We start from the raw sequence: 13,484 nt of genomic DNA on the forward strand, positions 1-13,484 counted from the left end.
TGATGTCCTCCAGCTGATGACGGCGCTAACAGTGCGGCCCGTCCGTGTGCTGGGGTATCAGAGGCCGGAAGGAGGACTGCAGCACAGACTCCTGGCACAATGTGGATGAGCCTGCAGACAGGACGCTGAGGGGAAGGAGCCAGTCACAAAAGGCCACTCACTGTAGGACTCCGTTTCCGGGAAACGTTCAGAACAGGCCTGTCCCGAGAGACAGAAGGGAGAGGAGTGGTGGCCAGAGGATGAGGGCTGTGGGGACTGGGGAGTGCCTGCTGATGAATTTGGGGTTTCCTGGGGTGAAGAAAATGGCCTAAAATAGGATAGTGGTGACAGTTTGCACAATCTTATGAATATCCTGAAAACAACAATTTTAAACTTAAACCCACACAAATCTGGTGTTCCACATCATACTGAAGGATATTGTGAAGGGGAGCGGCTAAGAATTTAAGCGTGCTAGCTTGACTTAGAACCCTTCCTATTTAGCCAAGTGCCGTGGGACGCTCTGGCCCAGGGCTCACAGTGATGGGTTGTGAATGATGGCGAGGTGTCTGGGGAATCAGACCTGGGAACCAGTAGTGACGGTTCTGCCCTTCCCTGTGTTGCAGATGAGAACACGGGCGCAGCGAGGTGACGGCCCGGACGGGGAGGCGGCCCGCGGCCCCTGGGTGAAAGGGCCCAGCTGTCCAGAGCGGCGGTGGGAGACAGGCTCCTGCAGCGTTTGCCCCCATGGGCCTTCAGCACAGGAGCGTCTCACAGGCCAAGAGAGATGCTGTCCTTGCCTCCTAGGCTATGGAAGGGACTCTCAAGGGTCATTTTGAGCACACACAATCATTCCCTTGTGTACGGACTTTACAGGCCAACCCCCAGAGCCGCTGTGGCTCCCAGCAGTGCGCAGCTGGGGGCTGATAACAGGGCGATCAGGACCTCCCCCCGCCCCCCCGCCATGGTGCAGTCACATCAGGGCCCAAAGCCCAGCTCTGCGCGGTGACCCCACACCTGTGGTGGCTGTGATGGTTACAGGACCCCCCTCAGCAAAGGGCTCAGCGCAGGGCCGGCCTCCCTGAATATGCAGCGGGCCGAGCTGGCCTTGTTCTGCCTTGCCTTCCTGACAGGTCTCCCAGAGCTGTGAGGACACTGGGAGGCTCGAGTCCTGGCGAGAAGTAAAGGGAGAGGGTCAGTTCTCTGGGGGCAGAGCAGAACTCTCAAAACCAGTGAGGGGGCTCCCATGCTGGGCTGAGTGGGGGGGGGGCTAGGTCACCTGCAGCCCTGGGGGCCCTCAGCCTCACAAAGCCTCTGCCCCGGGGCTGTGTCTATGACAACCTGATGAAAATGGCTCACCCTTTGATTATTCCACTCAGGATGCGCTTGGAATTCATTTATTTAATGGGTGAACATACTTGCATCGGCTTCCACTAGCAGGATTAGCTTCTGAAACCCACCTCCTATTTCTAGCTATCTGTAAATGAAAATAAGGGGCAGTATTTTTGCTATGAGCTTCAGTTAAAATTCAGTTAAAATGTTGCAATGCATAATTGGATTGACTGTGTGTCATCTACTGCAACGTTATAATAGAAGTGAATTTTGCAGTGCCTGGGTGGCTCAGTCGGTTAAGCATCTGCCTTCAACTCAGGTCATGATCCATCCTGGGGTCCTGGGATTGAGCCCTCCATCAGGCTCCCCGCCAAGCAGGGAGCCTGCTTCTCCCTCTGCCTGCCACTCCCCCTGTTTGTGCACTCGCTCTCTCTCTCGCTCTCTCTGACAAAGACATCTTAAAAAAAAAAAAGTGAATTTCAGGCATTCCCACTTAGAACTTTCCTTATTATTTCATCTTGAGGGATTTCCAAGGAGGCAGCTTCCAAAAGCCACCCTGCTTGCCTGGTTCAGAAACTTCGAAGCTGTGATTGTGAGTCTGAGTTTATTTTATTTAAAAATAAAAGCCCCCAGAGCTTTGCTCATGCCGAGTACCATGGCAGACAAAAAGGTAAATCAAAACACTCTTGAGCAAGGTAACGGATGACTAGTTTCAAATCAAAATCCAAACCTTGTAAGGAGTACATATTGCGTTTGGTTCCCTGGGAAGCCTCTCCATGTGAGTCAGCTCATGCTAACTCCCTGCTCTAGTCTTCCCTTGAGAACTAACTGCAGGAACCACCGAGAGTCGTGGTCTTGCAGGTCCTATTGCTTCAGGGATTATAAAATCTGGAAGAAAGATCTACAGTCTCCAGATCAGTCTTCCCATTACTTTGCTAGGGAAAATACACATGAGATGAAATTGTATGGATGTTCTATTTCAATCTCCTTGTTCCATTCCAAAGAAGGATGATGGCAAGTTTCCAAAAGGGAATCTGGTTATTTCCAAAGTCTTTTTATAATGCATAGCCACGCTGGTTTTAGTATGATGAATTTCCACCCAAGTAGAACCGTTCTCATTCAGAAGAGTGAAATGATTTAAAATAATACATATCAGATTTATTTCCTGGCCTTACAAAAAAAAAATCCTGAACTCAAATTTCTGGGATAGCTTTTTGAAAACTATCCCCCAAAATAGGCTCTTTGAAGTCTCCTCAGTGGCAGCAAATTGACATCCTTTGAAGGGAATCTGTTTTCAGAGAGCAGATATTGGGCAGAGCCAAGTCTCATGGATAAGAGAAGTGATCAATTGGGCTAGATAACAAACAAGCTCGTTCTGTCAGTGTTTATTAAGCCTTGCTTATGTGCAGGACACTACTCTGTGCCGGAAATACGCTGATAGGGGGCCTTCTAAGGTGGTTTGAAGATAATTCTTACAGGAAAACTCAGTGTCTTCAATAATGGTAACAACATGTAAAGCCCACAGCCCATCAGAATGACTGCTTTTGACAGATAACACTTATTTGAATAAGTTCTTTGGTGTTCATTAAAAAAACTCATTACATAATATTTTATAAATCTAATTATATGAAATTGTCATGTGTCGACAGTGCTTTGTTTTATAATTGGTGGGTTTCTGGAAAGTTCTGGGGAAATATTTTCAAGTCAAATGCACAAAGGAAACTTTTTTTTTTTTCAAAGCCTGTTGTGGGGCTTGAACTCACAAGCGTGAGATTGAGACCTGAGCTGACATCAAGAGCCGGATGTTTAACCAACAGAGCCAGCCACCCAGATGCCCCAAAGGAAACTATTTTAAGAGGGAGAAAGTGTATTCCACTGATTTCCAAGCACCATTTGCTGTGGGTGTCAGAGTGCCCCCAGGAACTGTGCTCTGCTCTCGCAGAGACACCCCAAATCTTCAAAAACCTGTGAACCTGCACATGGCCTCCCCCGTAGGAACAAAGGGGTTTGTCAGAGGCCGGTGACAGGCAGATCCTCCGACTGGGAGTCTTCTTGATCAATGCTGTGGTTCGTAGTTATTGCTCTGGACATATTTACAAATTATAGACAAGGCTTACATTAGCCTGTTTGTGATCTCCTAGACCCAGTCTTACATTTTAGGACACGGTGGAAGCTGTAAGGCTCTATAAGCAGCTCTTCTGGGAATCTGGAGTAATTCTATTATGCAAAAAGTCTGTTTAGGTTGAATCATGAAATTGCTGGTTTGGGAGCTCAAAATGGCTATCTCATATGGTTGAACCTAGTATGTTGAGAGGAAGAGTACGTTATGGTTTAGAAAGCCAGCCTCCAGCGTGGACCTTTTCTCCTTTTCCCCCCCTCCAAATGACACGATCAAGTGCCTTTCTCTCCAGTAACTCCATGTAAATCTTAAGGAACGTGGAGAAATGTCGGCAATTCCCGGGCCCTAGTCCTCCCATAGGGAGGACCATGGAAGACCTTTAAAACTGTATGTAATTCATAAATCCCTGTCTAGTTGCCCAGCGCCACAGGGCAGAAGCTTCTGTCCCCGGAGGAGGGTCTCGGGGACGGGACTGTCCCCCTCAGCATACCAAGCTGTGGAAATTAAGGCACAGGATCATCGTGGAGACGTACTGTGATGGAGATCCAGTCAAATTCAGAACTAGTCTCTCAATTCTCTCCACAGGAACTCCCATTTTAACAGCATGGAGAAAAAAGCCCTGAGGAGTATTTCATTAGCCAAGTGAGTGTTTAGAGAGAGAAACAAAAATAACATCTATTGGACCGGGTCTAAATTCTTTCTCTCCATCTCGTGTGGGTGTCATGGTATAGAATCAAGGACCGTACAAACCATTTTTGAACGGATTCTGCGGTGTTCTTAGACTTGGTGCTTTAAAGACATTCCTACTACACTTCGAGCCTCTGTCACATGGGACCTCCAAAGCGCACTAAAATGTGAGCTGTTGTTGAATCGCCTCCCACATTCAGCACACTCGTAGGGTTTCTCTCCGGTGTGGATTCTCCAGTGGATGATGAGACTGGAGCTCTGACTGAAGCTTTTCCCACACTCCCTGCATTCATAGGGTCTGTCTCCAGTGTGAATTCACTGGTGGGTAATGAGGTTTGAGCGGTCACTGAAACTCTTCCCACACTCGAGACATGCATAGGGTTTCTCTCCTGTGTGGATCCTCCGATGGCTGGTGAGCGTGGAACTCTTGCTGAACCTTTTCCCGCACTCGGGGCACTGGTAGGGTTTTTTGCCCGCGTGTTTGCCGGTGCGCACTGAAGTGCAAGCTATTGGTGAACCTTTTCCCACACTCCCTGCACTTATGGGGTTTCTCCCCTGTGTGGACTCTCTGGTGCATAGTAAGGCTGGAGCTCTGGCTGAAGCTTTTCCAGCACTCCCCACATTTATAGGGCTTCTGTCCAGTGTGGACTCTCTGATGTGCTGTGAGGTTAGAAGGATCACTGAAGCCCTTCCCATATTCAGGGCATTTGTAGGGCCTTTCCCTGGTGGGGATTCTCTGGTGGCAAACCAGATGTGAGCTTCGGCCAAAGCTTCTCCCACAACGGCCACACTTAGAAGGTGTCTTTTCCCCAGTGTGGGCTAATCTGTGCACAGCAAAGCGTGAGCCCTGGCTGCCATGTTGTTTTCCACATGCACAGCAGAGATGGGACTTTCCTCCTATGTAGGTTCCCTGAGGGCCTATCAATTTACCTACGTCTCCTTCTGGAGGGGAGCGTGCTTCTTGTCCATCTTCTAAGGGTACTTCCCACCGCCTCTCCGCCCCATGTTTGCCTTCCCAGTCTGTCCTCCAATCAAGAGCCGGGGAAGCAGCCGCTTTGGGTCTCTCTAATAGCGCCCCCCAGAGCTCTGCTTCCTCTGACATGTCCTGGCTTGAATTCTCCTTGTCCTGTGTCTTTGTTTCAAGATCTGAAAGAATGAGATGAAACTGCAAATGTGACCTGCTTTCTGAGCTCAGAAGAACGCAAACAACGTGAAAGAGTCCCCTCCTGGACGCTGAGAAACAATTTCTTGATGACGACAGATAGAACACAGTCAGCTTTCCATTAACCAGGAACCAAGCATTGGACTATGGCTGAACCCTGGTTAAGACAGCAGACTTGCAGATCTCCCTCCCTCCCCCAGCTTCTAAACAAGAAGGTCGTGTGGAAGAAGACTGAAGAAAGGGAAGGTCCAGTGGGCAAGGTCCAGACCCATTTCTTCCTCTCCCCACTCCTCAGAGGCTCTGCCCCCGAGCTTGGCTCCTCTCCTCCCACCCACCTGTGGGCTGGCAATCAGTACTAAAAAGCCACCTTTTTCTTCTTGATACTGCCTTCCAGGTAGAGGGACAAGCCTGAGAACACTTCTGGCCTCTCTCCATCCCCTCGCTCCTCAAGCAGGAGGGAGGACTTCTTTGACTAACAAGGAGCTGGGCACACGTGGCTCAGAAGACCAGCAGTGACAGTTCTGTGCCGGCAGGGCAAGGCTGTGGTCGTCTGGGGCTGCCCTGCGCCTCAGTGTGGGGTTCAGCGTGAGGAAGCCCACTGTGGCTACACATCAAGCCACATTGTCCAATGGCTCTCGCAGTTAGAAAGCTGCCATTTTGATCTCAATGTCTTACTCTTATGGTTCTTGGTTGGTCTAGAATCTGGGGGAAGAACAGTACTGTTTATTGGATCCCCTAAAATTCCAGCAGAATGACCGAGCCCCACCAAGGAGGGAAGCTCATCTTAACCATGAGAAATTCACCCCTCCAATAATCTAAGGTTGAGTATTGTTTAATTTGGAGTTGCCAAGGCTCACTTTTTCTATTAACCTACTTAAGCGACAGTTAATTATAGTTAAAAGTCAGATAGAAATTTAAGTGGGAGGGGCACCAGGCTGGCTCGGTCAGTAGAGTGTGTAACTCTTGATCTTAGTCATGAGTTCGAGCCGCACACTGCAGGTAGAGTATACTAGAAAAAATAAATAAAGGGGGCATTTTTTAAAAAGAAATTTAAGAGGGACATCATAAACACTAATAATCTGTTTACATCTATGAGCCAAGGTAACGAAGGGGAGCAGGCTTTCCTGGTGCCACCTCCTTTACTGTTCTTCTCCCACCGCCTGTGGTTTCAGCACCTCAGAGTAATAAGCCGGGAAGGCCCAGGGAGTGGGTGCTCTCCCAGCCTGGTGCTGCCTTGTCCGCGTTCAGAATTCTGGGTCTGACTTCTCGGTTGGCGCCATACTAGCTTTCACTCATTTCCCACCTGAACAGGAAGTTTCCCAAAAGTCCCAGAGATCGTCATTCCAAAGCTCTTCACTTCTCTCCAACCTCGAGACCCCATCTGGCTGGGGAACCGGAAGTCCTGCTCAAGGAAAAGCAAGAAGGGACATGGAGTTCCTACATAGTCTGCTTTCTGTTCTCCTATCGGGAAGTGGTAGCTGAGATGAGCACAGAAGCACCTCCCAGAAAGTCTAGTTTTCAGAAGAAAACGTGTAGTTAATGACTCAGGAAATATGCCCCCTTAAGTGAAGAGTGCAGGGCAAGGTTTTCCTCTATGTTAACAATAATTACAATGCTCACGATAATGAAAACAAGCATTTCCTGAGTGCTAGCCACGGGCCAGGATCCCCGAAACCGCCCAGTGAGGCAAATACTGTCATTATGTCCATCTTACAGATGAGAAGGCGGAGGCTTAGGGTGTGTAACCAGTTTGCGCAAGAACAGACAAGTCTTAAGTTGGCAGGCTGCTGTCTATAATCTGCGCAGAGTTCACACGGATGGGGTACTTTAGCTGGAAATGAACAAGTGGAACTGGAAGTCACTCCAACCTCTCTTTCCTCCTACAACTGCCACTAAATATTGTTTCTATAATGCCATTACTAAGAGCAGACAGGGAGAGCCCTTTGCTGTAGAGCAGGGCAAGACCCTCCCAGGAGTCTTTGTGAGTGAGCCCGTGGGACGGCTTCAGCGGAGGGCTGATTCTAGTGGTATCTGTGTTCCGTAAAGGACTCAACAATTTTCCTCCAGACGAGGCCACACCAGAGGGCCAGACAATAAGCGTCTCTCCTGCTTCACAGTCCCTAATGCTTTCCTGCGAGACTTGCCCTCTCCCACTGCTCTGGGGGGCACTGGGGGTGGGGCGCTTACCACCAGAACTCCCCCTGAAAGCCGGGGGGCCGAGGCTCCCGGGCTCCTCTTGGGGCTCAGCCACCAGTTCGCTACCATCTCCTGTCACAGCTGCCAGCACAGCCTCTGGTTCTCTTTGGGGTCCCCTCTGTCCCGCAGAAGGCCTCCTGCCACCTCTAAGGCATCAAAGGTGCCGGCAAGGGTCCAGGGGCCCATCAGGGCGTCCATCTCCTGGTAGAAGGGGCAGGTGCCCGGCGCCCGGCTGCTCCTGGCTTTGCGGTAGTGGGTCTGGAGGTTTCTGAAGCAGTCGCGACACTGTTCCAGGGTCCGCGGGAAGCTGCTCTCGCGCAGCCGATCAGCCACCAGCCGGTACACCTGGCGGCTCGGTGGCAGGTGCGCAATTTCTCACGGGTCCAGAACTCACTGAGAATTCCCCCCAAAATCTTAAGTTTCCTCAAAGCCCTAGTGCGCCGCTGCCACCTTCTCATCCTCCAGGCCCTGCCACTCCAGCTCCTCCCAGGTCTTGGCTTTTCTTGGGACGGGCAAGTGGCCAGGCTGGACTCTTCCCCCACCTGCTGCGGAGTCCCTGGCGCTCTCCTCCTCTCTGGGGCGCTGAAGATCTGGGCTCTGTGGGGTTTTCTCCTGCTCCCTGCAGGAGCTGGCACTGGGTCGGTGGCTGGGCAAGTCGATTTGCAGGGAGACAAAGAGAAGACACAATGGTTTGCTACATCTAATCCCAACCACTTTATACGCCAGGGAGGGGAGATACAATTAATTTTTTTTTTAAAGTCTAAGGGGATTCTTGGGAAGCCTCAGTGAAAGTAATATTAAGGACTGTGAGGGAAAAAGTCCAGGCCCAAATCTAGAACTATCTGTACATGTTCATCTGTCCTGTAACAAATAAAATTCAGGTTCCCACCAGAGGCTTTACTGACCGTCTTCCTAAGACAAGCTTTAATAGAGTATCCTCTCTGGGCTCTAGAAACTCGTCCTTGATAGCACTGACTTTGGTATTAGATTTACTGGTCTGTGTTCAAGCAGGATTGAGGGACTTTAAAAAAATTTGACCCAAAAAGATCTGGAGGAGTGACTACTCTGGAAACTCCACAGCCAACTTCTACTGGACGGGAAAACGGCAGTCTTACCCATCGAGGCCCCACTTGCAGATTTCTCCCAACTTCTTTCCACGTGTTTCCTCCCCCCAGGTTCTGGCTGCCTCCGTGCCTCCTGGGAGACATACATAGCCACATCACTGAATGTCATCAACTCCTGAGGAAACATAACACCCTATTCAAAATATGCTGCCTTCATCAGAGTCCAGGTGACAAAAAAGACTCAGAAGAAACTGAAACGTGAGATTCCTTTGACTTTTAAATGCAGTGTGGGCCAGGATGCCTGGGTGGCTCAGTCAGTTAAGCATCCCACTCTAGATTTCGGCTCAGGTCATGACCTCGGGGGCGTGAGATTGAGCCCCACTCAGGCTCTGGGCTCAGCAGGGAGTCTGCTTGGGATTCTCTCTCTCCTTCTCCCTCTGCTCCTCTCCCCACTTGCTCACGCTCTCTCTCAAAATAAATCAATCTTCAAAAAATGCAGTAGGGGGCAGGGGAAGGGAAGAGAGGGAGAGGAAGCAAGGCAAGAAAGAAGCTAACATTTACTGAACACCTATGCACTGTGCTGGGAACTTTTCACACTTGCTCAAAGTTCTACAGTCAGTATGTGGCAGAGCTGGGATTTGAACTCAGGGCTGTCTGACTCTGAAGCTGTTGTGCCCCGCTACCCCGCACCCACACCCACACCCACACACGCAGTCCCGCACTGTTCTACAGGGGCAAGATTCAGATACAGAAAGAAGGAAATAATCATTCCTTTTAAGACAAACAAGAAAATCAACATAATCTTACGATCTCAGGGTCAAGGAAAAGAATGACTTTAGTGCAATTCCTCCCTACCAGCTGTGGTGCCGCCTTACAGCAAGAGGGAGGTTTGGGCAACATTTTTCTGGTGGATGAAATTGTGAAGCCTAATCTGTAAAGTTACTGGGCCTCCCTGCTGGCTAAAATTGCCTTGGCATTTCTGATAAGAGAGTTGGATGCAAAAGGCCCCCACTCGAGTAGTAAAAGGTGTCCTGAGTAAGAAAAATCTGGCTCACCTGGGAGGGGCTCATCATCCCCTGGTCACCACCGCTTTCCTCCACGGAAAGACCCAGAGCCGGAGGATCAGGCAGGGCTGTGGGAAGGGAAAGGAGCTGTTAGAAGACAATGTTTCTTGACTCCTCTTGAGGACTAGCCCAACTTAGTTCTGAAACAGAAGAGTCTTCCCCCTTCTCTTTGCGTCCGCTTTGGCCCTCCAAAGACGGTTGGCGAAAAACCAAAATGACACATTTCTAAGAGGAGAGTTCCAGATTTTCCCCTTCCGTATCCATCCAGGTTACTGACTGTCCCAGTTTTATGATTTTCTTCTTCAGTTTTGATAACACATTTGCATCATCTGAATTAGTCTGGGGACACTTGTCCCTGTTCTGAGAATTACTGCACTTTGGTTTAACCCTACCTTATGCTTTTCCCACCAATCAGGCCTAAAATCTGTGCCCACCCCTAACCTACTGGGACCAGTAACCTCTCACTCATAAAGAAAGGTGCCCCAGGCTCCCCGATGTAATTTTACAAAACACGCCAACCAAGGCCTTTCTTCCCTTTGGAGGTGCTACTGAGGATCCCTCAGGTTCATGTGGTCAGCCACATTTCACATGCCCCATCCTCCAAGTGGAAAGAAATCCCACTTTCTGCACTCAGAGGGGACTTTCACACCCTCTCCACAGAAGGGTCCCTCCTTCCTCCCCAAACTGCGGCTGCTTACCGCTCTTGTGGAAGGATCAGAGTTCTACCATGGGGCTGTGAGTCAACGGCTCTGGTTCTGGCTGTGAGTTCTTCACCATCGCCGGTAACAGACACGTGGGTCCTGTCCGTGCTTGCTTCAGACGGCTCCTCAGGGAACCCAGTGCTGATCCTGGAGCTTCCTTCTCCTCTGAGTATACCTCCTGCCCCCGTTCAAGGACTAGAAGTTGTCAAAATCCGGTAGGTAATAAAACTTAACCATCCCAAGATGCAAAGAAGCAAAGGAGGAAATCAGCCTCATGCAAGTCACTGCAGGGCAGTTAGGAGCGTGGGTGTGTGGAAGACTAACAGGTAAGGTCTAGAACCCAGGCTCACTGCAATCTGCCCACCAGCTCTCCTGGGGCTGTTCCTGTCAATCCCTAGGCAAAACTCAGCCAACCAAAAACACAGCTATTTTTCAGTAGGATGCAAAGGTTCAAGATTGTCAGTAAAGACCAATGAAGCCCCTTGCTTCAAGCTGACTAATGAATGAGAGCTATTCTCCAAAACAACAACAACAACACAAAGAGCTTTTATGTTCTTCTGGGTGCTCCTCCTCAACCAGAGTGGTGGTCAAGCCATTTTAAGCAATTCTCTTACTTAATGGCAGGGACCAACCTTCAGAACAACCAATGCTATGCATTCCCTGAAGTGTCAGTCTGAGCTTGGAAAGGAAGTTGTGGCTACCAGGCCCAGGGAATAAGCAAATGCCACAGGACACAAAGAGCGAAGTACTACACATCACCCATCTGGCTGGCAAACCAAGGGGGCTCTGTCTCTCCCACTCCCCTCTTTTAACTACTCAGAACAAGGTGCCCGGTTCTCACCTGGAGCCCCCATCTTCCAGGTTCTTTCTGCAAGTCTTCCACCAGAGCCACGGCCTCCTTCCCACTCTCTGGATGCTTCTATCTAACCCAGATCTGGATCTCCTGAGGAAGGACAGTCAGGAACTGTTCCAGCACGAGCAACTCCAGGATCTGCTCTTTTGTACACTTCTCTGGTCTCAGCCACTGATGACAGAGCTTCCGGAGTTGGATGAGGGCCTCCTGGGGTCTGGATGTTTCTTGATAGCAGAAATGCCAAAAACGCTGGCAGGAGGTGTCTGGTCCAGGGTCACTCCCTTGAAGGGAAATTTCCTGCTCCCAGTGGGAATTCTCTTCCAGCTTCACGAGTCAAAGTTCTTCTTGCACTTGAGGAGTCTGAATTTGTTGGTCTACAGCTACAGCCATTGTTCAGCTCAGAGAAGAACCTTGCAACTGGGCTCTGAAGCTCAAACCTCTTCCTTGACCACACTGGGAAGCTACCTTGAGATAGGAGTCACTAAGTAGAACTTGAAATTCTAGAGCCAGAGATACATTAGAGTGAACGCTAGTGACAATCACAAATGTTAGCCCAGCAGGACTGAGGTGAAGAAAAGAACTCTCCTGTTCTCCCCTTCCCAAGTCCTGGTGCCCATGGAGTCTGGCCCTCTATCACTGGGGAGGCAGCTCCAGAAGTTTGAGAGGAGGGTCAAGGGCTGGTGATCTGGTTGGAAAGTAGGGGAGCTTGAAGCTCTGTTTGCATAGCGATTTACTTGAGGCTGAGAAAAATGTCAATTATCCATACTGACCAATGAGGATGGGCTGGAGGAGATAATGGGGACAATAAACCGCCCACCTTCCCAAGCCACTGGTCTTCGGGAGTGAATGTGCAGGACAAGTACGAGACGGCGCGTAAGGTAGCAGCACCTTGGAGAGCAGCACCCGGCTGGAGCGGGCTCTAAGCTTCAGCGATTCACAGGGTCTCCACGGCCCACATCTCTAGCTGGGCTCTCGGCACTGGGCACCCCAAGTCTCAGTCCTGGAATAACTCTCTCCCAAACAGGGAGATTTAGCCTGGCTAAGGTTACAGGCTTTAAGAGCAGGGATAATAAACACAGACTCATAGGATGTTAGAGCTGGCAGGAAAGTTAGAGATACTTCGGCTGGGCAATCATGGCTCAGAGACCCCCCCCCCGCCCAGGGTCTTGCCCAAGGTCGCATAGCTGGTGCAGGGCGGAAAATAAGCAGCGGCTCCGCCCCTTGACCATGGACTTGAGGCACTGGCCCGCAGAGCGTGACTTACCCTGGAAGACTACTCTGCTCCGCGGGAGACCTTCTCTGGAACCTCATTGGGTAAATGCGGGCCCTGGGGACGGGGTCGCCTCGGCGCCCACTGGGCCAGGGTCGTCTCCGCCGGGTCCGGTGGGCGGCACGAAGGAGGGCGGTGCCAGCGCGAGGGGCGCATCCTGCCCGGGGGCCGCTGGGCCCGAAGCGGCGAGACCGAGGGTTTCCGTCGGGCCACGCCCCCCGACCCTTCGACGAGGGCGGCCAGTACCCTGGCTGAGAGTTGCGTGGGCCCGCCGAGGCCCTGCGCGTACGGGTACCCGGGGCCCCCGGCACCTTCTCCGCGGCCACGTCACGTGCCCACACGACCCCCGAACCCCGAGCCCAGACCCGTGGTCCGGGCATTCGGACAGCCACTAAACACCGGAAGCGGAAACGCGAGCCCCAGAAGGACTCGGTTTTGCCGGACTCCATTTCCCATAGGCCTCCGCCTGTGCCCGCAGATTGACAGCAGCGTTAGCCAATAAACTGTGGGGACGGCCTAGGCGGCTATGTGTCTCCGACGAATCATTAATGACGGGTAGGACCTCACTGCACGCTGGATTTGGGGGTTCAGAGCCACAACTAGAACGGACCCAGCCGGGGGTCGTGTGTTTGCACTCCTTTCCCTCACTCCCGGGGGCACTGAGGGGGAGGAGGGCCCTTGCGGGCAGGAGGTCTGCGAGCATGAAGCTGAGACTCCAATTCAATTTTTTGCCACTTAAGAAAGTACTTTTCCGGCATGGTTGTCCACTGTGGTAATGCTTTACACACACACACACACAACACACACACACACATTGTTGTCCACTGTGGTAATGCTTTACACACACACACACACCACACACACACATGGTTGTCCACTGTGGTAATGCTTTACACACACACACCACACACATGGTTGTCTACTGTGGTAATGCTTTACACATACATACACACGGTTGTCCACTGTGGTAATGCTTTACACACACACACACACACACACACCACATAGTTGTCCACTGTGCTAATGCTTTACACACACACACACACACACACACACACAC

The 13,484-nt window shown here is 50.9% G+C and overlaps 1 protein-coding gene and 1 long non-coding RNA gene across 6 annotated transcripts in view; one reads left to right on the forward strand and one right to left on the reverse strand.

Annotated features, from left to right (window-relative positions):
• Positions 1 to 2,676, forward strand: part of WDR73 (WD repeat domain 73) — a 19,414-nt gene extending 16,738 nt beyond the window's left edge. The window contains exon 10 of the transcript XR_003212362.2: positions 603 to 2,676. The gene's annotated coding sequence lies outside the window, so the exon portion shown is untranslated. The remainder of the gene's footprint in view (positions 1 to 602) is intronic.
• Positions 2,675 to 12,412, reverse strand: LOC112840040 (uncharacterized). Of its 5 annotated transcripts, none has more exons than XR_003212366.2 (6): positions 11,143 to 12,412; positions 10,299 to 10,496; positions 9,592 to 9,668; positions 8,588 to 8,711; positions 7,464 to 8,106; positions 2,675 to 6,678 (listed from the first exon to the last, which is right to left on the reverse strand). It is a non-coding gene; the product is annotated as an uncharacterized lncRNA (long non-coding RNA). The 5 variants fall into 5 exon arrangements; XR_003212368.2 differs by having other exon boundaries at positions 2,909 to 5,260; positions 5,644 to 8,106; XR_003212367.2 differs by having other exon boundaries at positions 2,675 to 8,106; positions 10,299 to 10,479.
• Positions 12,413 to 13,484: the final 1,072 nt, after the last annotated feature.

The sequence above is a fragment of the Callorhinus ursinus genome, unplaced genomic scaffold (genome assembly GCF_003265705.2).
Source record: "Callorhinus ursinus isolate GAN/ISIS: 27379988/994484 unplaced genomic scaffold, GSC_fseal_2.0 scaffold45, whole genome shotgun sequence".
In the NCBI taxonomy this organism is placed as follows: domain Eukaryota; kingdom Metazoa; phylum Chordata; class Mammalia; order Carnivora; family Otariidae; genus Callorhinus; species Callorhinus ursinus.